We start from the raw sequence: 23535 nt of genomic DNA, 5'->3' as shown, positions 1-23535 counted from the left end.
CTGACATAAGCCATAAGTCATAATTGTATGCTGCAGTCAATACTGGAGATTTCCATTCTGATTCTGTGAGGTTGCACTTGTGAAGCAACTACCAAATAGATCACAAACCTCTTTTTTCCTTTGTGAAATGTGCTGGCTGTTTCAAGTAATTTGGTGAATAATTGCACTCCATTTTTAGCATTGTCTTAGCATATTCGTGCTCTAGTGATTAATTGGTAAGTAGGGATGACACCCATGAAGGATGATTATGTCTAAAGATAAAACATCATTTGTCTCATACTTTTTACATTTTCACACTCCTGTTTTGCATGGTACTCGTGCACGAAGTATAAAACTGGAATTGCACTTCACTTCAGAAGTGTGTTAGCCAGTAGGACCCTCAGATCAGCTCTTCTTACTTTGTAGGTTCTTTCATTTCCTTTAATTTCCTTACCTTTCATGAGAAATGATGCCAGGTGATTTTTTCAACCCTCATTTTTCAAGGAAGACTTGTGCTGACAAAAAGATGGGCCATATATTGTGGCAGAAAATGTGTGTGGAGGGGCTCTTAATTCTTAACAGGAAATTCAGCAGCTCTTGGCACTTTACTAGCTTTTGTTGGCTAAAATACGCCCACTGCACATATCATCCTATGACAGCATCATTTGGAAATAGGTCAGTTTGCCAAGTATATAATGATTCTTAATCTCTGAATGCCGTGCTAACTTTCTGAAAGTTAAGTTAGTAGGCTGAATTTTGGCTTTGATTCTAGATATACTCAGGAGCTGCCATTAAACTCCCCGTGTGGTGTCATGATAGTGTTGAAAAGCAGTTGAAGAACTTGCTCAAACAGAAAAGGGTAATGGCAACCTCATTTCCTCAAAGGGCTTAACTAAATGTTTTATTTTTTATTCATGCCTTTAGTCAACTTTCAAAGTGACCTTTATGTTGTAAGCATATTCTCAGAGGATCTTCTCTGTCTAGGGTACTGGCAAAGAGATGATGGATTGTATGATTTAGTGGTTATAGCGTACTTAGACAAATGCAGGCAGACATGAGTGTTTGAAAGAAAACAGTGAATTAAGCTCCTATGAAGAACAGAAATCCTGTGATGCTCGTCAGGATCAGTGTACGATAATTAGCGATTTGATTAAGATAAGGTAAAACTGAGATGTGTGATTGGTATCAGTGGGTGGGTTTAGTTCCTGGCATTTACAGCAAAGTTAATCCAGAAATCTGCTCTTTGGGTACATTTCTGGCATTAATCAGGTGCTCTTGATCAATCTTCATGTGAAACTTGCTCTTTGCCTGTTGTTCTCATAACAGAAAGGGCAGTGATTTTGCTTTTATCACAGCAGTCTATTGCAGTCATTGTCACCTGGCAGTGTAATCTTAGCTAAACCAAAATAATTTGCTTAGAATAGCATTGAGACTTCTAGCATTTTTAAGCTGCTGTTGAACCCAGCAATCGCTGTTTAATACTTTGTTTAATGATTGTTGCCTCCCTGTTTGACCTCCTTATTCCAGCAAGGCAGAATTATGATAGACTAATCACCAATTCCTAAGTTTCTAGAAAGCAGGTTTTTCCCACGAGGCAGTCAATTTGGAGTCAAGATGTTTCGCAAAACAACAAGATGTTTTGCGAAAAGAAGTAAGTTGCACTTTTCACATTCCCACCAGGAAAGGTGGTAGAAGACCAAGCCATTTTAAAAGACTGACACATTAACTCTTAGCAGAGGAAATGGTTTGACAAATGCTGTGCTGAGCATATATCGCTTGGCAGCATCAGAACATAGGTTTCCCTGGGCAGGCTGCTCTGTGCTAAGCATTGTAATTGAAAACCTCATTTTATCAGCAGTGACAGTCTGGAAAAATCCACTCTTGATTCAGTCCTCTATTTAGAGACAATCTCCCCAGCTTTCCTCTTGAGAATGAATTGTTGTACTAGACCCCCACTATTATGTAGCAGCTGCTTCCAGGGCAGCAGACACAGGTCATGAGGTAAGAGATTCTTCCTCTGGATTATATTAATGAAGAGTATTTCACATTTATTTTTAACAGCTAGAGGAGGCTGGCAAGATACTCAGAATAATGTAGTAGAATACAAATAGTATCCTGAAATAACTCCTGTTCTTATGCCACAGTTGTTAAGCCTGTTTAATTTCAGCTGTGTGATCGGTGCTGTCCAAGATGTAAAGATGATGATCAGTAAAACCACCTATAATACATGGAGTGGAAAAGAGGTCAAACAAGTAAAAAAAAAATCCATGTGTTGGTGGTTGGAAAGCATGCTGGAGAAGTGGGAATTTCCAGTTGAAATGTAGGCATCAGCAGGTTGAACTGGTAGGAGGAGAGATTGTCCTGGAATGGTGGTACTTGTGCAGCATGGTCTTTGACCTGCAATAATTCAATTTTTTTTATGTTATCTCAAAAAGTAGGGGTATTTAAGTGACCTTTGCTGATGATGCAAAACTAGCAGCACAGAAAAGAATCAGCACACCACACAGGAAGAATTAGCAAATGAAGACGAAGGCTTGCATGTATTAGTTACAGGTTTTCTGTGAACCACCAGTGTGATATGCCTGGATTGAAAGGAAGAGAAAGAGAAGCACAATCTCCAGAGCTGGGTTAAGAGAGTGGAAATTTTCCAGTACAGAAGAGGAAATATTATGCAGTTCTGGTCGTCATGTTCATGAAAGATGAATTCAGGCAGGAACAGGCAAAGTGAGGAAGGATAATAAGATTATAAAAGGAATGAAGAGCCAAGAGGAGATTTAAAAGGTATTTGGTTTATTTAGCAAAGCAAAGACTGATAACAGTCATCTTTGCTGTCATTGGGAGGGAGAGGGGGAGGAAGAGACTTCATTTAAGGCATAAAAAAACAAATGGTGGACATTAGAACAAATATAAATAAGCTGGTCAGGTGTATACCTGAAGGAAGACCTCTAATTATTAAGGGAGCAAGGCAATAACCTTCTGATAGAAATAGCCTTCTGACAGAAGAAATGAAGGCCAAAATCTTGTTTGTTTCAAAGTGAGCAGTCATCAGTTTAAGCAGCAGTATATATGTGATTGTTTGCGGTAGAGGATGGCGTGTCTGTGGTGCAGGCAGACCTTTGTGCTCCTTATTCATGTCTCCTGATTTTTGAATGAAAAATTCAAATTACACTCCCCCACCCCCATATTAAGATAACTGCACAGTGCAGTTGTCGTTAAGCTGAGGGGCAAAGCTCTGTTGTCTGTTAGATTATTTTGCATATTCCTGCATTTAATAACTTGTTTAAATAAACATGTACAGCAGTTTTGTGCAACAGTTTACAATTACTAAATTTTATAAATAACCTAATAATTACTTGTTGTATAAATTATATATTCATTAGGGGTTATAAAAATCTTCATAGTATTCCTTTCTCCACTTAAATTGAAGAGGTACATGGAAAGAATGCTTCTCTCTGGCTGTCTCTAAATAAAATTAAATAACTTCTTGTATTACCCAGTCAGTATCTAAGGTTGTAACAATACCAAAAAGAACCAAACTGGGTACAGTATGATCTCAGGAATAATTTCTGATGATGAGTATTCTGGATTCTTGGGGGGAAATAAAGACCATAAAGAGGAATACAGGCCAGTTGCTTTAAATGTCTGATGTAGATTTGATACAAAGGAGTATGGTTAGGTGCCTCAGCTGTTTGTATGACATACAGAGGTCAATGAAGATTTGAAGAACTTGGATAGTTCTTTAGGTGAGTCTACCTTGCTATGCTAAGAAAAATAGGCCATAATAAATACTGTTTTCCTTCTTTATTTTTGTCACTGGTATTCTTTGGTAGTTTGTGGAGTAGAAGGCTTTCATGCATTGGTTCTATCTTAGGCTTAGCTCTACAAATACTTATACTTCTAGAACAGGTTTCCTCCTTGTTCCTGAGGGATTGCTCTTGTGCACGTGCTTGTAGGATGAACCTTTAGTATGTACTATTTTTCCCTTCTCATTTACACACTGTGGTTGTCCTGGGCTCTGTACAAGAAATAAGGTGGTGTTACATGTCCAACAGTCCATTGCTGGAGCTCACTTCTATATTTCAGTGACTTTTTTAGCTTGTCACCTTTACCATTTGGTTCCTGACATGGATGCACCATTTGTGCTAGTGATAGCTGTGACCTCATGTATTTTAGGGTGGTTTCAAAGACTAGGTAAAGGTAGTGGAAAAGAGATGATCTCGGTGATCTACCTTAGGTGAGATTCTCTGAGATGCAGCATCTCCTGTGAAGATGAACTAACAGCAAATTAAGCTTCCCTCAAAGGATGGCAGGAAGCAAAATCCATCATAGCCAAGAAATAAACAAGTGTTAACAATCCTGGTTCACACATTTTGATCCCATAGCAGTAAAAAAAATTAATTAACCAATACAAATTTTCTGTCAACCTGATTTGGAGAAATATAAAAATGTCATTTCTGTTTGGTTCTGTTGTATCAAAGGCATGGTACTGTATATTGTATATTAAAATACTGATTCGTATTCCAGCTTAATGTTGTATTTATTGGCTGTATTTTAAAAATTGATAAATATATTAGTACATTATTTCCAACAGAGAAAATAGATGACTCAGAGTCCTGACATCTTTAGACAACATTTACATGCAAATCTGTAACTCTTCCCGAAAGAAGAGCAAACTGGAACCTATGTTGAAAGATAAACAAGAAGAACAGTACCTCTGTATATTTATGCTTATATATTACTGAGATGGATATGTAATAAAAACAAAGCTATCACTGATGTATCTGACAGATATAGATACTGCACATATAAATACTGGTCTAACTGCTGATATTACTATTCCCTTTGATGTGAACTTTCATATAAAGTTTAGAATGTTATGCAGTAATGCATTTACTATGTCAAGGATGATAACCCAGGGCTTAAGTCACTGGGGCAGATGTCTAGGGCTGTATTAGAAGTGGAATTGGAGTGAAGAAGTGAGGAAAGTGCAGAAGCTGAGAACTCGATGAAACCAAAGGCAGGGAAACAGTGACAGCAGAATACAGGATTTGAGTAAGGGAAACAAGACAAAGTTGCATCTAACTTTAGGGCAAGGCAAGATCAGTAGCTGAGTTAATTGGTGGTAATTATGTAAAATCCAAAATGAGAAGTGGGTAGGGATGCATCAAAGAAACTGGTAAGAAACAGAATTGAGGAGCTAGAGGGAGGGCAGGCTGGGGTCTAAGCAAGCAAGCGAGCAAAGTGTGAGATGTGCAGCTGCGGGCAAGTGGCACGCTGAGCAGGAAAAATTATAGGTGGGATTGAATAAAGTATGTGCAGCGGAAAAAAGGGCCAATCCAAAGTGGAATCTATCTTGTTAGGCTTTTAGTCATTGGAGAGACTATTATGATATTATGGCTCTCTGTTTATGATAAATCCTAGGAATTAAATGGGCCCTTTTCTGAACCATGATGGTCAGATTATTAAAGATGATGAAGGAAGGAAAGTCATGTTCTGTTATGCTTCTATAGGTAGGATGATCTTTTACAAAAGATGAGTTCACTCAGTCCACCAAGTAGAAGCGGGACCATCATTTTGCTGTGAGAAATGGTTTTAAACCTCCCGGGCTGTGGACGTGCACTCAGGAGGTTTAGGAGATTTGACTGACAGAGTCTGGACTCAAAGTTCTGTCTTAATTAAATCATGGTTTCAGGGAAATGCCAAAAAGTGACAGAAGTGCTGGCGTTCCTCCAGTATCAAGGAAGGTGGATAGACTAAACTGGGTTATTATGGCCTAGTTTACTCTGACATCAGTTTTGGCTTAAATAGTGAAGAGACGTAGGATTCTACTAGTGAAGATTGAAAAAAAAAAATTACAGTTGTATGAATATAATTCATACAATTAAGGCATGAATATGATGTTGAAAACTACTTCCTAAAGAAACATTATAAATTTAGCTGGTCAAGGCAATTTTTAACTACATAGAATTTTGTGAAGCATTTAGCTTGTACAGCTGCACAACATTCTCGGTAGAAAATGAGCACTGTATAATTTCAATAAAACTAAGAAGAATTAACAGTTAATTGTCTGATAGGTCTTGGGAGATAATTACCAACAAGGGCATTTCTGGTGACATCCACAGAGATCTGACCTGGAACTGTTACAGTGGTCTCCTTGGGTATTTGGAAGCAAATGTACAGTCATTTCTGACTAAAAAAAACCCTAAAGTTGTAGATGACTTGGAAGTTGGTAAAAGGCAACAGTGAAAATATGGGCTGTCCTGGATCACTTAATGAACTGTGCCTGTGCATAGTGTGTTTTAAAGCAGCTCAAAGAAGAGTTACATACCTCTGAATAAGGTATGCAGGATAGACCATGCATTATGGTTATGTTTACAGGAGAAGATTAAAAAGAAGTGAATGCTGCTTTTTAGAAAGCAATTGCCTCTGAAAAATGTTTTAAGAGATGTGATGTAACTGAAGCACACTGTCAACTTCCAGTTCAATGCTGTATCTGAAAGGCCTGAAAGAAGCCTGGGGTTAGTGAGTGTAGGAATAGGAGCTTACTACTTTTAGTATCAGCTGAGGCTGGAACTGAATTCACTTCTCTTGTCAGTAGTTTTAAAGGGATGTTAAAGATGTGTTTAGATACAGACACCTCAAAATTGTTTGAGAACAAATGTCAAGCAGATTAAGAAAATAAAGCAAGGTTGAACCTTGTAAAAGGATGCTTGTTAGTGCAAACTGCCAGGGAAAGTAGCAGATTCATTTTCTCTTGTACTCTGGTTGCTTCAGGGTACTTCCTGGGGAAAATGCATTTTAGAGCAACATCTCAGTATTCTCAGTATGAAAGTTACTGTATGAACCATGATGGTTTTCAATACGTTATGCGTAGTATACAAAGCTGATGATTTGTTGGCTGGTTTCAGACTTTACCAGAACTGCCACAATTTTAAGGCCTTGTGTCCAATAGTGTGCTTTGCTCCTGTAGGCATGGTGGGTCAGCTCCTGGTCTCCAATGGATTCAAGGAGTTTTCCCAACATTTCTAGGTAGTGTTGTTGCTAACCAAAGGCAGTGTGTCCAAAATGTATGCAATGAAGAAACTTCACACTGATGTTCTCTGAAGGTGCTTCACCCTGGGGTTTTTTAATATATGTGTGTGTGTGTTTGAGGATATTGCAGGGAACAGTATTTGGACTTCAAAACGCTTAATTCTGTTTGTTACTTGCTGTAAAGAAAATCCTCAAGACTGCAACAGGGAGAAGAATAAGTAGGGAATGGCAGACAAAACAATACTAATTGAGAACTATTGTGGAAAACATGTTGGTAGTGATAAGGCTTTTCTGGTAAACTTGTGTAGCTAATAGTAAATAACGGTCACCCTTTGTAATCTTCAAAAAACCAGTTTATTTGCTTTCTTGTTTTCTTCTTCAGATTGGTTCTTTACAACCAAACAAGAAGAATAACTGTGCACATTTGCTGGTTTTATTTGAGATATAAATTAAAAAGTGGCGCTTTTATAATCAAGCAGAACTGTCTGCAATTTCTATTCTCTACGTAGTCATATTTGTTTTATTACATGATGTTTTTTATTGAACTCCAGTTTCTTATTTCAGTCTTGCATTGAGGGGTTTGTGTGATCTTTAGCAATTTTTTTACCCTCCTGGTGAAGGCTATCAGTTAGAGAAGTGTCCCTAATTTTATGATTGTCTTTATCAACTGTTTATCCAAAGGAAGGCTGAGGTAGCTATGATTCTAGTGTAATTTGCTGGAGCCACTTGTAGTGCAAGTTCTGATAAACTTTTTAAAAGCCATGCCTTTATTTTAGCAGGTATTATTACTGCCATCTGGTTTATATGCATTTTTACAGCTGCTTATACCTGAGGCACGGTGTTAAAAATGGTTATGATCAGATTTCATTTTAAATTCTTGTTATTAAAATTAACTTTTTCTTCAAAAATATGACCTGAAAATCAGAGCTTCTACTGTATATGCCACAGGAGCTCTCAGTCCTGCATTTCAACACTTTCCTACGTCCAAACAAGAAATGCCCTACTGTTAAAGCTGGGGATAGTCAAATTTGGGTCCTCTTTAGGCAAGTCCTTTTGACCACAGCTTTGCAATGGCTTTTTTTTTTTTTTATATCCAGCGACATTAATAATTTAACTCTAAAAATCTGATGTGCTGAAAATCAGTATCAAATATCCCAGGAAAAAATATCCTGTAATTTTTCTTCTTTATTACACTTGGTTGGGAAATCGGAGGAAGAAATTATAGTCTAAAGTGAAGTATGCAGGAGCATAAACAGTAAGTAGAATTACTTAGGGTACTGACCATTTCAGTTGCTCCAGCTTCTCCAAAGCAATAATAATAAATTCAAGAATATTAGCCCTCTTCCTAGTTTTGCCAGATATTTTAAGAAGCTGGCTCCAGTGCTAGATGAAAACAGCAGCACTTATTTCACTGAACGGGGAACAGTGATTCCCTGAATCCTTTTTGTTGTCCATAAAGCCCACTTATAAATTTATTATCGGGTAGGTTTTCAATCCTGCAGTTATATATCTTGCAACAAAGTGCTTGTCATGTGATTGTAAATATGTGCAGAAAGTAAATGGAGCAAATCCTAAACCCAGTACTGTAAATATGGTTCCTCTTGACAGGAAAAGGAGAAATTTGATCCCTATTCATATGTAAACCCAGATCCCTACTTCTGGTCTGCTCCAGCACCTGGTTTTGTGGGACTTTCTGCACATTAAATATTTTGGACAGTTATCCAAGCAAAATACAGTGGGACCACAGAGTCCAGGACTCTTCAAAGATGCATTGCAAGAACCTACAACATGCAAAGGTCCCAGTAAGGAAGTTCAGAGGTATCACAGTTTGGGGAGAATGGGATTAGGCATGGATATGTGTGTGCCAGTTTTGACACCTAAAATAAAAGTGAATTTTACTTACAAGAGCTGCAACTCTGAGAAGATGGCTTTTAGTCACCTTTCAACTGGATATAATTTCCAAGCTAAATTCTGAATGTTAGTTTTGGTTATTGCGTTCGATATTCTGTCTCCTGTTCATTTCTTGGCTGTCCCAAATTTAGATTTACTCTGATGTTGACTTTAAAAAAAGGAAAGGTGTGCCAGGACTGATAGTGATGATCCTGAATATAAATTATGTCAGGCAAATTGATGCAAGATAAAATTACCAAATCAACCTTTTTTATTCTATATTTTATGGAATATCTAATGTATGTTTGGCAGTAATTTACTCTTGCACATGAATTTCTGACAGTTTCGATTCTTTGGGCTTATTAATCAATGTAGTCAGCACCAGAGCAATTTTTATGAGACTCACTAGTCATCAAAAATTTATTATCAGATAAATCAAAGAAACAACTACCATCTTAATAGGGTGAACAAAGCGGCATGTAAAAGATCATTCAAGACTACATGTTTTTGTCACTAGTGTATTGCATTTACCACTAGGTTCAGAGGTTTTGTTTGCACTTTCATTATTTCATCACTGTGACACAATTGCTTCCTTTTGTGCTAGACTTTTCTTCCTTCCATTTTTTTTAATGTATGTATGTATATTTCATGTTAGCACCATTCTGATAAAGCATGAAAGTTCTATGTAGAATGTAATATAGAACTTCAATTAGAATCCAAAACTTTTATGGTTAGTTGTGGTGGATTGTGTGCACTTTGGGAGTAGGGTGGGATGGAAGTATGTTGTGAGTAGTACTGGCACGCCGTGAATGTGCTTTAGGCTCTGATCCAGTCGCATAAGGAGCTCTGATACTCATTCCAGTTAAACTTCTAGTGTCTTACTTGATACAGTAATCTTTCTACTTTCTGAAAAGATTACGTGTTTCTTTTTGGTATTTTAAGAATTTCCCAGTCACGCTTGTGGCTCTCGAGTAAAGCCAGAGCTGAGTGCTTCCCACATCTTCCTTTTAGTCAAAGCAAAATGTTTGTCTTACCAAAATGCTCTTGCATTTAATGTTTGCATTGATTGAGTCTCCTCCCCGGCCTGTGCAGGAGCAATGGGCTTCCCTGGCCCAGCGGGCCTGTTTGACTGCAAGGGGACGTAGCCACAGGTGTATGGTAAGAACATACTGGTGACAGCACTGGGAGGGTGGCTGGTAGCTTTTCCTTCCCTTGATAACTCGTGTTGGCTCCCTGGCATGAAGGTGTCGGTAGGAAAATCCACATGCAAGCTGGTAGTCCTGTCCTCAGAGGAGGGCGAGTGTCTGGAGAACCATGAAACCAGGAAATTGTATTGTTTTATGGAGCCTGGCTTCATCTCAGTACTCAAATACAGGCATGTCAAGCAGTTGCGAGAAGGACGCAAGAGTCACCTTAGATTGTCCCTGTAGTCAAGGGGGTACCTCAGGGGCCAAGACAGTTCACCAACAAACTAAGTCATGCTCTTGACGCCCAGAGGGGAAGACTGGGCCCTTGGCCACCACTCTATGGGTGGTACGCTGCTGAAGCAATCGAGTGGCGCCAGCCTCATGTGTCCACCCTGGCTGTGTGTGTTCCCATCCACACACCCAGGCCAGCACTGGCCCTCGTGTGACCATGTAGCAAGGGGGTTTGGGGAAGGTGGAAACTAATTACTTATTTTGGCAGATTTAGTCTGGATTACCTTCTTGAACTCGGTGCCTGACTGCCAGTGCTAGCCCGGAGGGCAGTGATGCCCAGCTGTAGAAGAGCCAGCCCAGCTGGGGTAAGTCCAAGTTGCAGCCCCTCAGCTGCACATCCAAAGCCATGAGAAGAACCTGGGTCCTCATGTGCCTTTTTCACTTTATGCGCCAAATGAAGCAAACCTCCTGTGAAGAGAACACAAGTGCTCTTAAGAACTTAAAACCTCCCCAACATTAGGGAGCTAATGGGAAATCTGAATTTGATGATGTGCAGAAAATAGGGGGAGGGAAAAAATCCTGACAGCCTGTGTATTTCACATGAATCTGGTGATGCTGAATATATGCAAGTCTCATTGGTGGAGTTCTTGGAGCTTGCTTTCATATGTTTTGCCTAATAAAAAAAATAACTGAAGGGAGATTGAATTTATTCTGTGTTAATAACCAGAAAGGACGTTTCTGGATGGCTACCAAGCAATGCAGAGCTGTGAACGATACAAAAGAAACCCTACTGTTCCCTTTTCTACCCAATGCGTACTTCTACGGGAGAAATGTATTTAACTTCAGCATTGACTTTTTCTGTGTTTATAGTCCTAAGTATGGCTGAAAATAAGGCTGCTATGGGATGAATGGCTTACAGAAACAGTGTTGTCTTGTAGCTCTTACAGTTTATCTCCCTGGTCTGATTCCAATTCAAGTGAGTTATGGCTGAAAATGGTTGCTGTGGGTTGCTCACTTAGCAGTGCATGTAAGGTGTAAGAGAACTAGATGTAGTTCTTTTCTTTCTCTTATAGATATAACTGTAAAGGTGTGGTAGTTTTAAAACTAATGATGGCATCCAGTTATCAATGCTAACATCTGACTGCAGTTACAAATTTTCTTTAGCTCTCTTTACCAGCCTACAGTTTGTTCAGTGTGAATCTTACTTCAAGAGTAGATTTTAATCATCTTTTTATTTTTGAGACAAATCTATAATGAGACACAAGTTCTAAGCTGGTTTATGTATCATTAACATGTCAAAATAACTAACCATCTTTGTGTACCTTTATATGACTGTTGCTTGGTAGCATTTGCATTCAGAATAGAAAAGACTAATTTCTGGTCTTGATTTTAAGGCAGACTGGAGTTTGGACTGGTCCAGCTTTGTGGTAGAGTATGTAAAACTACAGTTAATAGAGATGTAAAATACTGTGAATTAAAGGCTGTGATTTGGACAGTGGCTCAGGAGGCTTGCTTGAAATACATATGTATTTCAGAGTACTCCCAGAGTAAGTTTGGAAGATCCGTTGGATGAATAGTGAAGTGGGAGTTTGAGATCCAAATCTTTCTATAAATTGGAGAGGTATCAGGAAGCTGACAAGTAAGTTAGAATCCCAGTCCTGTATCTGTCACAGATTTCATGTATAGGTTTAGTGACTTCTATGCAGCAACTTCTTCTCAAGGATCTCAACACAAGGTAACTTTATCTTAGGGCCATAAGCTCCTGAAGGTCATGTCAGGCTACTGAATGCATATACAGTGAAAAAAAAGTATGTTCATTTTATTGTGGAGAATCAGCAGTTCAAGTGACTGGTAAGAAATCAGCTAGTCAGTAGCAAACCAGTGTTATAAGCACACAGTTTGCTCTGTTCAATGGGAACTTCATTCTCATTAATCACAGTGTAAAATCTACCTGGCCAGGCCTTCATTTCCCATAACTTGACTAGAAATGGTCTGGAGTGCCATAGACAGGACAAAAGCATAAAGAGCTAGCCTTTCTTCAGCCCACAGGGTTCAAGCAGGGTTGGGTTCCTGCTCTTCAGACCCAAGATCCATAGGACAAAACACTGGTGGAATGGGTCAAGAGCTGTTTTAATCATATTTCCTTTTTTATGAGATTGTACCCTGCATTTTTGTTAGAAGCTAGTGAGGATGAATTCTGTTCAGTTTATTTGAATACTTACTGTATCTGACCTGATGCATCTGAGATGGTCCCTGGTGTGATACTTTTGATATAACTGGGAGTGATGGTTCAAAACCAGTTTTAGGCGTGGGTACTGTAAATCATGCTGTATTGTCTACAAATTGCTCCACCAAGCTGTTTTGCTTTTTTTTTCAGTAGTAATATTGACTCCTTTTTCTTTGTTGATTGGCTTTAATTTGCAATTTTACTCTGGGAATTGAGACAAACTGTTTCTTTCTGAAGTCGGGTGAAATTCTTGGAAATTCAGCCTGGCGTTTCTGGCAGTTCATGATTTATATTTTGATTAATTTGTTTACTTTTTGCTTCAGTTTTGAGACTATTCTGTAGACATATGCCAAAATGAGATTTTAATGTCTTCTGGAAAACTTGGTTTGTCCTGCTTTCCTCCTAAGTATAGTCCTATTCATGTGATGACATACTGCCAGCTAGATTGCCCTAGAGATTCAGCAGTGCCTATGATCAAAATGTGACTGATAGTCGTGTATCAGTTCCAAGTGATTCACTGTGTAGATTCATAGCTTTGGAGGTGGCAAACGTGTGTCTGAGAGCTGCAATAATCTGCGCATCCCACGTTGTTTTATGGAGGACAGTTTGCAGGTAAAAATTCTTACGGACCAACTTGAAACCCACAGATGCATTTTATCAGACTAGTGCACTTACACACTCACAAATACTTCGGTTTGCAAAGATAAGCATCTTCCTTTTCCATACCGGTGGTGTTTGGATTCCCATTGCGTGATGGCAGTACTGATGTCGCTCCTTTTTCTCAAGATTTAATAAGTATTGCATTACTTTATTATTCAGGAATATTTACCTATGGACATATAAATGCCTGATATTCTGTGGCTTATGGTGTTAGGAATGGTAATTAGAATTTCCTATTCCCTCTGCTTGGCAACTCACGTATACCCTAATCTAGATAATTATTCATAAACTTAGTGTCATTGCTTCATTATGTTCTATGTTTAATGTTTAGTTTTAATCCTCTGAAACTTGGTTTATAGAGCCAGGTTTACCTATGTTCACAAAGTAAGTAGTGTGAGTTTTTTTCATTACTTCCCCACTGGAAAAGGTATTAATATATATGTGTAAGAAAATGAGGTTTTTGTAACAAGGGTGAAGGTTACTCATTTCCCTTTTCCTGTAAATAATTGATTTGTGATATTAGGTAATACTAGGGCATATTGCACATGAATCTTGCTTTCCACAAACAAATTTCACAGGCAGCAGAGTTGGGAATTGGAAAGGCCACTTTCACTCAAATGTTCCTACATTGGCATGGGAATATATGCATGAGTGCTAATGAGTATACATGTTGGAGAAGTAAGGAGTCTGGATTAAGATAAGCTAAAACACCCCCTGTGTTTTTGAAAGGAGGAGAGAGGTGGACTTCTAACAAGATGTGGGTTTATATGTTCGTGGTGTATTTGTCTCTGCACGCACGTCTATCCATAAATATTCTCCCACATCCTGTATATATTTAGTTTAGTTCTGAAATTATGTACTGTTCAGTAGATGCGTGCATTAACTCAGTTCCATTTTATTCTTCTCTAGGAAGGATGGATTTAGAAAACAATGGGCACTGCAGAGCAGAATTCTGTTGGCATGAAATAAAAATACAAATGGTGTTAAAAATAAATTTATAAAAATAATATAGGTAAAATACTGAGATGATCAAAATGAATCATAGGAGGAACTGATGCAAAATGTAGATATTGCAGAATCCAAATTATTATATTCATGGGGATCATAATTAATTATTTAATTCTAGATATACACATACTGCAGCCTAAAAATGTATTGCAGGTTTACAACTGAGTGGCTGTTTTATGTGTCAGAATGTAGTCTTTGCATATTTATTAAAATTATTCATAACTGGTTGCTGCCTAGATGAACTGCTCTATTCTTATATCTTGCTTCAATACATTATCTGAACCATTTTATGATGACATTATAATGGAAATTTGCCTAAATTTTAGAATGATCCGTGGGGCATTTTCCAAAACCCCTATCCGCATCTCTTAAAAACATGTATTTGCAGTTTACTTTTAAGAATACTTTCAAAGGGCTTAGTAGCAATATATAATTTCTACATATAATTGTTTGCTGCTTTTTTTAAAAGAAGTTTTATTTAGATGAAAAAGGGATATATGTTGAAAAAAGTTAATACGCATTTAAATAAATTTTATGTGCTTACCCATTCTCCAGCTTACAACCGTAAGCTGCTGCTTTTAAAGATACCATAGGATGGCAAAACATGTTTGTAATGCAGTTTTAGAACCTTTCCCACAGATGTCCCAGCAAAGTTACAAAAATCAGTTCTGTACCTACTGTGTGTGGTGCCTCACAGCTGTTCTTCCACTTCTGTCAGGGCAACAAGATTCTTTTCCTGGGGCATGGGGCAGGGAAGCAGGATGGGGATGCTTTCTGCCAACCTGATATGCAGTTAGAGCGACTATAAATCGTCACAGTTAACTATAAGATAGTCACAGTTGCCCTGTCTGGTGGCTGTTCTACAAACCATTGGCTAATTTGGGTACACAGGTGAGACATCTTTATTTCCAGTAGAATTCAAACAAAAAAGTCTGCCTGTATCAATATTCAGAAAGAACCCAATACAACTTGTGTATCTTGTCAACCATGGTTTGGTTTTTTAAAGTAATTTGGAAGACCACAAGAAGAAATAGCTTAGTTTTCAGAAGGAAAAAGTGAACTTAAAACATTTCTACATTAAGAACGTAGACCAGTTACAAGTTGGTTGGCGCTTGTCATGTAAAGCTGAAGGAGTCTGGTACTGGAGTGTTTTGCTTTATGGTGAATACCATAGAAGTGGGTTACTCTGCTGCCATTTGCATGGTGATGCGGCATTATTTCCACTAATTGTCAAAAACAATTAGAGGCTAATGAAGTTCTGTGCAAACTGTCAGATGGACGCTTTCCTTTTGATTAAATACATCTTGGTGAAGAATAAAGGAACGATCCCTTTTTATATGTTATTATTTCATGTCTTGCTTGGAATACACCCAGACTCTCATTTATAATTAAACAGAAAACAGTTTAAGAAAAAAACCGCATTAATTCAAAAAGTAACCATGACAAATCTGCATGACAGATCACTTTGTGACCACTGCTGCTGTGGCCATGGTTTGCCTATAGAATGCCTGAGGTACAGCAGTTGCTTTACATTCTAAAAGACACATTCCCAATTGCGCACTCACTGCTCTGAGATGTGAGAGAAGTGCAGAGTGTCTCTTTTTATCAAAGGATTTTGCAAAGCATTAAAGTTGTTTGGACCCCAAGTGGTGCAGGAAACCTCTTGCAAGGTTAAGGTAGGCATAAAATCAACGCAGGCATAACGTTGCAAGTGAAACAGGAGAAAAATGAGAAATTAGGAAAGCTAGAAGAATGAAAATGCAACTGCATGTGTTTTGCCTTATTTCTCTGGGGAGATTTCTAGCTGGGTTTGCTGGCCAAGTGTAAGTTTCCATGAGGAGAAGTCTGAGGATTTTTTTTTTTTAAGCTACCATATTTACCCACTTTCTGTCTGAGCTTACCCTTACACGAACTAAGCAAAGTATCTTTCCTTAGTGTTGTTTTACTGTTGTACCAGGTTTGGGGGCTGCCTTCTGTTTTAACTTTTCAGCAGTATAACATGTGAAAAGTCTTTTTTTCTCTGCAGAAAGTGTGATACCATGTGGTTTAAGCCAGTAGGATCGCAGTGAAAATGCACTGACTTCATTATGTCTCAGGCAGGACAAAACCTCCTCTCAAAAATTACCTCTGTGCCTCTTCCCAGCCTGAGGGTATTGTGTTGTAATGGTCTGTACATCCAGGTGTGCTTCTCTGAAGTGATGTGATAACAGAAATCAATTTCCAGATGGCGTTTACTAGAGGCTTCTGCTATAGCAAGTGGACAAGACGAAAACCCAAAGTGTCTGGATTCAGAAACCTTGCAGCCAAATAGCAGCAAATGCCAAACTATGTGGTGATTTGAGAGGGGTGACCCAGCCAGGTGAAAGCAGTACGTGATGAAGTGTCTCAAACTCTGTGAAATTGTATTTGTACTACGGTTAGCAAAGGGATTCTCTCTGTATGCAGTCCAACATTTTACACCTCTAGCTGGGTGGCAGTTTTAAGAGAAGCTTACGGTTGTCTGAGCAGCCTCACCCATCTGTTCCACCAGCACAGGCGGTATAGATGGAACATATTTGATGGACTTTCTGGCAGTTTTGTAATTGGAAGGAGTTTCTCTCCGGGTATCCAGCACAAAAAGAGGCAGACTGGATGAAGCTACTGAGAAACCAGGACAAGTTTGTGCTTACAGGCTGATAGTGAGCCCCTGGTATTAAATTCTTTGCTAAGTCTCTGCAAGCAGTGACACTTCCTACTACCTGTGGGTTTCAGGGCAGCAGCAAGCTCAAGATTTACTGTCACCACAATTGTTTTGGGGGTGAAAGATGGACCACTTGGAAAGCTTAACCTTTCTTTTCTTCTTCAGAGAGCAGACAGCCCTTTTCCCTCCCAGAACAACATGACATCAATTTTACCAGGGGAGGCTGAAAGCTTTTAAGGCCTTTTTTCATCTTTTTTTTTTTTTTTTTTTTTTTTACCAACATAATAGATAGTTTGTGCCAATAACAACCCTTGGTCAGTCCTCCTATAACAGCAGCCAATGAGATACTGTCATCAATTTTACTGTACCCTTTGCTTTCCTGTGAGCCTACTCCATTGAGGGGAAATGCTTAATGCTGTTGCTATTACAATCTCAGAAACTTTCCAAGTCAGTAAAGAGTAACACTAGCTCAAACTTTGGGCCTTGTTCCTGAAGTCTGATCTAATGTGATTGTTATTTATGGCATTACAGAGCAGTAAACAGCTGCTTGTGTCTGCTGGGGTGTTTTTTTGCTGCTGGTTCATTGGGTGTTGTGGGGTTTTTTTCCACCTAATGATGCCAACAAAAGTGACCTGGCGTTTTTCCTTTAATTAGAATGGGCCTTTGTGAATTAGTGTGTGAAAATCACAGGATAAGGCACTAATTGGAGTTTAGGCAACTGCTTCCCTAACCTTTCACAGTGAAAGTTCTAAGTGAAATGTTTCAGTTTTCATTTAGCAGCTTGAGAGTTTTTCATAGCTAGATGTAAAATAATGATTCTTGACCTTTTTGGACAAATATATTGGGGTTTTTTCTGAAAAAAATCTTTACAGCGTCATTCATTTGTGGCTAGTCTTGCCTGTGGTTTGACTGCTTTAGCTCCCAGGTTCTACAATGGCTACCCTAAATACATAAGAAAAGACTTTTCTGTGTTAGACCCACAACCCATCGAGTCTGACAGCCTTCCCCCAAGAAGCAGTAGGAGATACCGTTCAGGGAGAACACACAAGACTGCCTGCTGCCTGTAGTCCCTTCCCCTTATTCTCTCCCAGCATCCAGCATTGTCATTCTAGGGGCGATGGAGAGTACATCCCTGACTCTTCCTTTCATCACCTATTTACAGACCTGTTAGTGAATTTATAATTCTTGTTTGAAGCTCCTGAGACTGTCTACCAGCAATCTCCTGTACCAGCAAGTTCTGGATCTTCACTAACTGCTGGGTCTTTTTAATGTTTGAGCTGATCTTCCTGATTCATGGGTGGCCAGATGTTGGAATGGGATTTATTATACTTAAGATCAAATTGTTCTGCTAATGCACAGATAAGGACAGTGGCAAAGAACAACCACTGCGGCTGGGCCAGCCATAACTTTTCAGATGGGGCACTGTCATACAGAAATGAACAGTGATGGGAGCCGAGAGCCACTGTGTACCGAGTAATCCACTGCATCTTACTCCTGTAAGTGCTAAATAGCAGCTTCAGGAGTACTGGTCTGCTGAGGTGGTTTGTGAGTTGCTGGGGGGATGTGCAGGCAAGGGAAGGATGAATTACTGGGAATGAGTTTAGGATCTTGTAGTGTGACGGCAGGTGTGTGGTATATGGAAGGGGACAGTGAAGATGGCGTGGCACTGTTGAGCTGCACTGGGGACATACAGGGTTAATAATGACACTGCAGTACTACAGTCAGGCAAGCAGCTTGACAGTACTGCACTAAAGAAAGAATTTGCTTCAGTATGATGAATACCAGCTTTGGTGAAAAAATCTGGATCAAGAATAGTCACTGATAGCGTTTACAGTTTTCTTATGTCTTTAGGCTATGATTATGTATATACTGGAAGTTCAAAGGTCAGGTGTTTGTTGAGGATGTATAGAAATATCAGAGGATTTTGACAGTGTTAATGGGTTTTGAGTATCAAGATTCTAGGTGTCCTAATTGAACTAAGGAAAGTGCTGAAGGGTGCCATTTTGGAGGAAAGCACTCCCGCATAGATTTTGAACACCAATTATCAATCTACACTGCAGTAGACTAGATCAAAATCAATATTTCTGCCTGGAATTCGCACAGCCTCTTTGAGAGACGAGATTAATATGGTTACTGTTTGACTCTGTGTTCTCAATCAGCTAAGTATGTGCAGTTGTCATTCATATTTTGTTTTTAGCTTGTTATTCTGACAGAAGAGTCTCTGAGGAATGAAAAGAGAGCCAGTTTGAACAGCAAAGCAATGTAACATTTACATATTTTCACACTGTTAGGGAAGCCGGCTGTTAGACTTCGAACATTATTTATTCATTTGATGGTGCTATTTGTTACAGACTTCTGAAATATGTTACTGACAGTAACTAAACCATCTGTCTCACTTTAGGATTTCTACTGATTGCTAATTTTGTTGACTAAGTGGTGGAAGAAGTTCAAAATGTGTTACAGCTAAAAAGACAGTGTTCTATTAGGGATTTATTCCTAATAACTTGCTCCCATAGCCAGTTGCAAGAGAGGGTGGTGGGTTTTTTTTTAATGTTGGCGCATGCACTGAAACAAACATCATGTTGTAGGCCTTGCAAATCATGGAGATCACTTCAGTTTGTGCTCGTGTGTTCTAAAGATCATGTAAATGAGCTTTCCATCATGGTTGTTTACCCAGTGCGTAGAAATAAAACCATCACATTCAAAGGGGTTGAACCAACCAACTCTAAAAGCAATTACTGGCAACATTGATTTTTCCATTAATTGGCTGAACACTTTGGAACATGAAATCTCTAAGGACAGCATCTGAAATGTGTTACTGCTTTTATTGCTGTTATGATTATTAGATTTTGGATGCTACCAAAATGTCCTGGATGATACTCAAATACAAGACAGTTCCTGATATTGAGAACTGACGAGTCTGAAAGACAAAGCAATGTCAAAGGGCATAAACATTTCCCAAGTGCTTATAATTTCATGATTATTTTTGGTAACTGTTTAGTTGCTTCACAATATAAAAGGGACCTCAGTGAAAACGTTGAGTTATAAGGGAGTAATTCTTTGCCATAGCATGTCAGGAGAGATTTGTTTGTCGTGGGTTGGTGGAAGAACAGCAAGAGTTTGCTATGTAGAAAAAGGGTAAGTGGGACAATAAAGCTTAATGTCATTGATAGGGCAGAAAAAATGGGATTGATGGAGAGGGAAAAAAAAGGTTGTCCTTTTATATCAGGTTGGGCAGAATCAACTACAGAGAAACGGAAATTTAGCATAATGCATTGAAGAAGGAAAAACTATTTTTGGTAATTTCTGGTATGGACTGGAAAGGAGTGACATATGCAGAGGGAAATTATGTTCTTTGCTATCTGGACAGTGGGAAATGGCCAGATCTTCAGAGTGTTGTGAAGGAAACGGCATCAGGATTCAAATCTTGATTGCTCCAAAATTTGTTCGATTTCTAGGGGGAGTATTTTCAAGGCTTTGCAACAAGATTTTTGCCCAAGGCTTTATTCACATTAGCAAATCTGTGTTTTATTTCATTATAGTTTTACACCCCATAGAGCTCTGACTCCCTCTTCGTTATTACTGTTCTTGTTGCACAGGGCATCTGAATCAGAGGTGTTACATAATTCGTTTCATAGTTACATATTCCCTTATAGATGCCTACACCTGCTGGGCATTAGTTTTAGCACTTTAGTGGATCAGAGTGTAAGTATTTGCATTGGAAAATTAATCTTCACAATGACCATGGATGCTTTTCAAGTCTTCAACTTCTTTCTTGAGCCAAATCTGAGTAACGAAAACTTACAGGAAGGCAGTGGCTGGTTTTCCCAGAATAGCCAGTAGCACTGTAGAAGAAATCAAATGTTGTAGCAGATCTCTGAAGCAGAGTTTTCCTGGATGCCGTCTTTAACCCTGTGTCGTAGTGCAAGTCAGCTTCTCTTGCCTCCACTGCTCCTTATTTGGAGAAGTTATCACTTTACTGCACAGAAGGTTAAAGCACATTCCCTTCTACTGCTTGGTCCTGAGCTTGCAATAGAAGCAGTTGCTACCTAAGAATAAAGGGAAAAAAATCAAGAGACATATGACACGATGAATAACAGGGGCAAGGTATATCAGTATTTGTATCAGAACCTGTTTTTCTCCTGCTTACTGTACTACTTGCTCAGTGACTGTTTAATCATACATTTTATTTGTATAAGAAAGTATTTCTCTGAAAAATTTGGAACTTGTGTATTTGAGAACAGTAGACTATTTTTCCTGTAGACATGACAGCATGATAAAGTGATTAGCAGAGCTGAAGAAAGATAATAGTACAGGAGACAGGGCTACAATGAAAACATCCACCACTGATGATTTTGGGAAATAATATTTGAGATAGAAATACTACGGTGTCCTGAAGAATAGCCTGCACTTCAGCAGAGCAGAGTGTAAAGTACTGGCTACAGGAATACATCTTTGGGAATTGCTGCTGAGCACTGGATCTGCAGAATGAGCTCTGGAACCGCAGAGTGTCAGCAAATGCCACCACATCACTGGGGAAGTGTCTTATGTGACACGGGAGAAGTAATGTCTGCCGTACTTGGTTCTATCAGCCTTATTTTAAGGTACGTATCCCAGCTGCAAGAAAGGTGGGAACCAATTAAAGTCCTGGAGCAGAGGAACAGGCAAAATCAAAGGCTAGAAAAAATCACCTATGAGGAAAGATGGACAAAGTCGAGGCATTTGCCCTGAAGAAGTAAATGCTGAAAGTGTTTTCAGATATCTTACAAGACAAGGAAGGGGGGAAAAAAAGTGTGGTCTTGAGTGAGAGTAATACAGAAAAAATGGACTCATGTTGACTTCTGTCATCACTGGAGATCTTACAAAAGATTTCAGGACAAACTAAAGTTAATCCTGTCATGAGGCAGAAGATAGAAGCAGATGAATTCTCAATGTCCTGTCAGTCCTATTTTTCTGACTCCATTTCTTACTGTGTTCTCAAAGTCTGACCTTTCTTCGCTCTTCCTCTTCCCTTCTCCCTCCTTCCACAAAAAAACCAAAAGTAAGTACCTCGTGCTTTCCTTCTCCCTAAAAATCTACTGAAGTGATAATTGATTAGCACCTTCTTTGTTGTAATGTAGTTACTGGGTGATCTTCAGGGCTGGCCATGGTGCTTTTAGGTCATAAATATTATGTAAATATAACATTTAACTGAAAAATATTAAAATAAAGACATAAATCTGAAAGGGGAAAGGAGAACTGACACTGTACGGTGGGGGTGGAGAGGATTTCAGCAGAGATTATAATTTTCGTCAGCAACCATTTCTAAAGGCCCCATGAAATTTGGAATGGAGGTTTGGTTTGCTTCCAGCTTTCCTAGTGGGCAGAGTTCATTGCAAGGCAATACCTCTGTCGTCTTAACCTCTGTCATGGAACTGTAGTCCTCATATTTCAGACCCATCATGTTGCTTTATAGCATATGTTTTGCTAGAGGGAGGTGTGAACAACACATAAGACGTTGTCAGGAAAGAATGTGAACAGAAAACTTTGAAGATTTATTGTAAGCAGAAATAAGTATTTAAAGTAGAAAAATGTGCCACAGCATGCTTGCTACCTTATGAGGTTGTTTTCTGCTCTTGTCAAGTGTGGCTTTCAAAAGACTTTTCCTTTGGGGATTTTTTTGGAAGCAGCACTGAAGCCTGAAAGATTGTCTTCTGTAGGTCATCTTTAAAAATGTCAACGTGAAAAGATGAAATGGGTAGTTTCACTGTTTTGGTAGTCAACATTACTTTTTTTTTTTTTTTTTTGGTCTGAGAAGATAACTAGGAGAAAGTAAGAAATACAATTAAAATTGCTGCATCAAGCATATCACTGTAAGATTGCTGCTCTTGAGGTATGTATTAAGTATTCCTTTTTATTCATCCCATGGTATACAGAAGGTGTATGGCCAGTTATTGAAACATGCTGCAACTTGTGTTGGTCGGAGCCCACACCTGTGTTTAAATTGGTTTCCCCAGTGAAATCAACAATTGATTTGGTGTTTTGTTTGAAACACCATTATTTCAGTCTTCAGAGCAATTACTGTGCATATTATAACTAAAGCAAAAAAAAATATTTTCTTGCAGGCCTGATTTACTGAAAATGAATCTTAGGAATTTTTAACTTGCTGGAGAGCAAAGCAGAGTGTGCTATGCTTTGTCCTGGGAGTTTTCACAGTGCAGTGAAAGGAAAAATTAAGCAAAACTGGTGTCAATTGTGCAAAACGCAGGCTTATTAACTCAGATTTTCAAGCACAGGGGGGCCTTTTTTGAGTTAAGAGTTTAATATGCAGGGAGAAAAAACCTGCTTGGTGAAAAAGGTTTTAGGGGGAAGAAATAAGGGGAGATCTTTTAAAAAATTAAGTATAGCATCAGACTTGTTAGACTGTGCACACTAGCCGGGTTAGGTTCATGTAAACACAGAACAGTTACTCGGCATGTTCATTTATGATCTCAGCTTGGGTAAGGGGATTCAGTCATCCATATTTTACTTCTGCTGCTCAGTAAATCACCTTTTCTTGTGCCAGTACTCTTTGCTAGTGGGGAGATCAAACACCTGAAGCTCCATCACGCGGGGGATGCTGCCCATCCGCAGACTTGCTGTAGGTCCTTTGTGAGATGAGG

General features: G+C 38.9%; 1 protein-coding gene across 1 annotated transcript in view; it reads left to right on the top strand.

Moving 5' to 3' along the window:
• RSU1 (Ras suppressor protein 1) overlaps positions 1–23535 on the top strand; it is a 110190-nt gene that overhangs the window by 49909 nt on the left and 36746 nt on the right. The gene's annotated exons all lie outside the window — the stretch shown is intronic.

Source organism: Falco biarmicus, chromosome 4 (assembly GCF_023638135.1).
Source record: "Falco biarmicus isolate bFalBia1 chromosome 4, bFalBia1.pri, whole genome shotgun sequence".
Taxonomy (NCBI): Eukaryota; Metazoa; Chordata; class Aves; order Falconiformes; family Falconidae; genus Falco; species Falco biarmicus.
The sequence above is the reverse complement of the archived record's forward strand: the minus strand, read 5'-3'. Positions and strand labels throughout refer to the sequence as shown.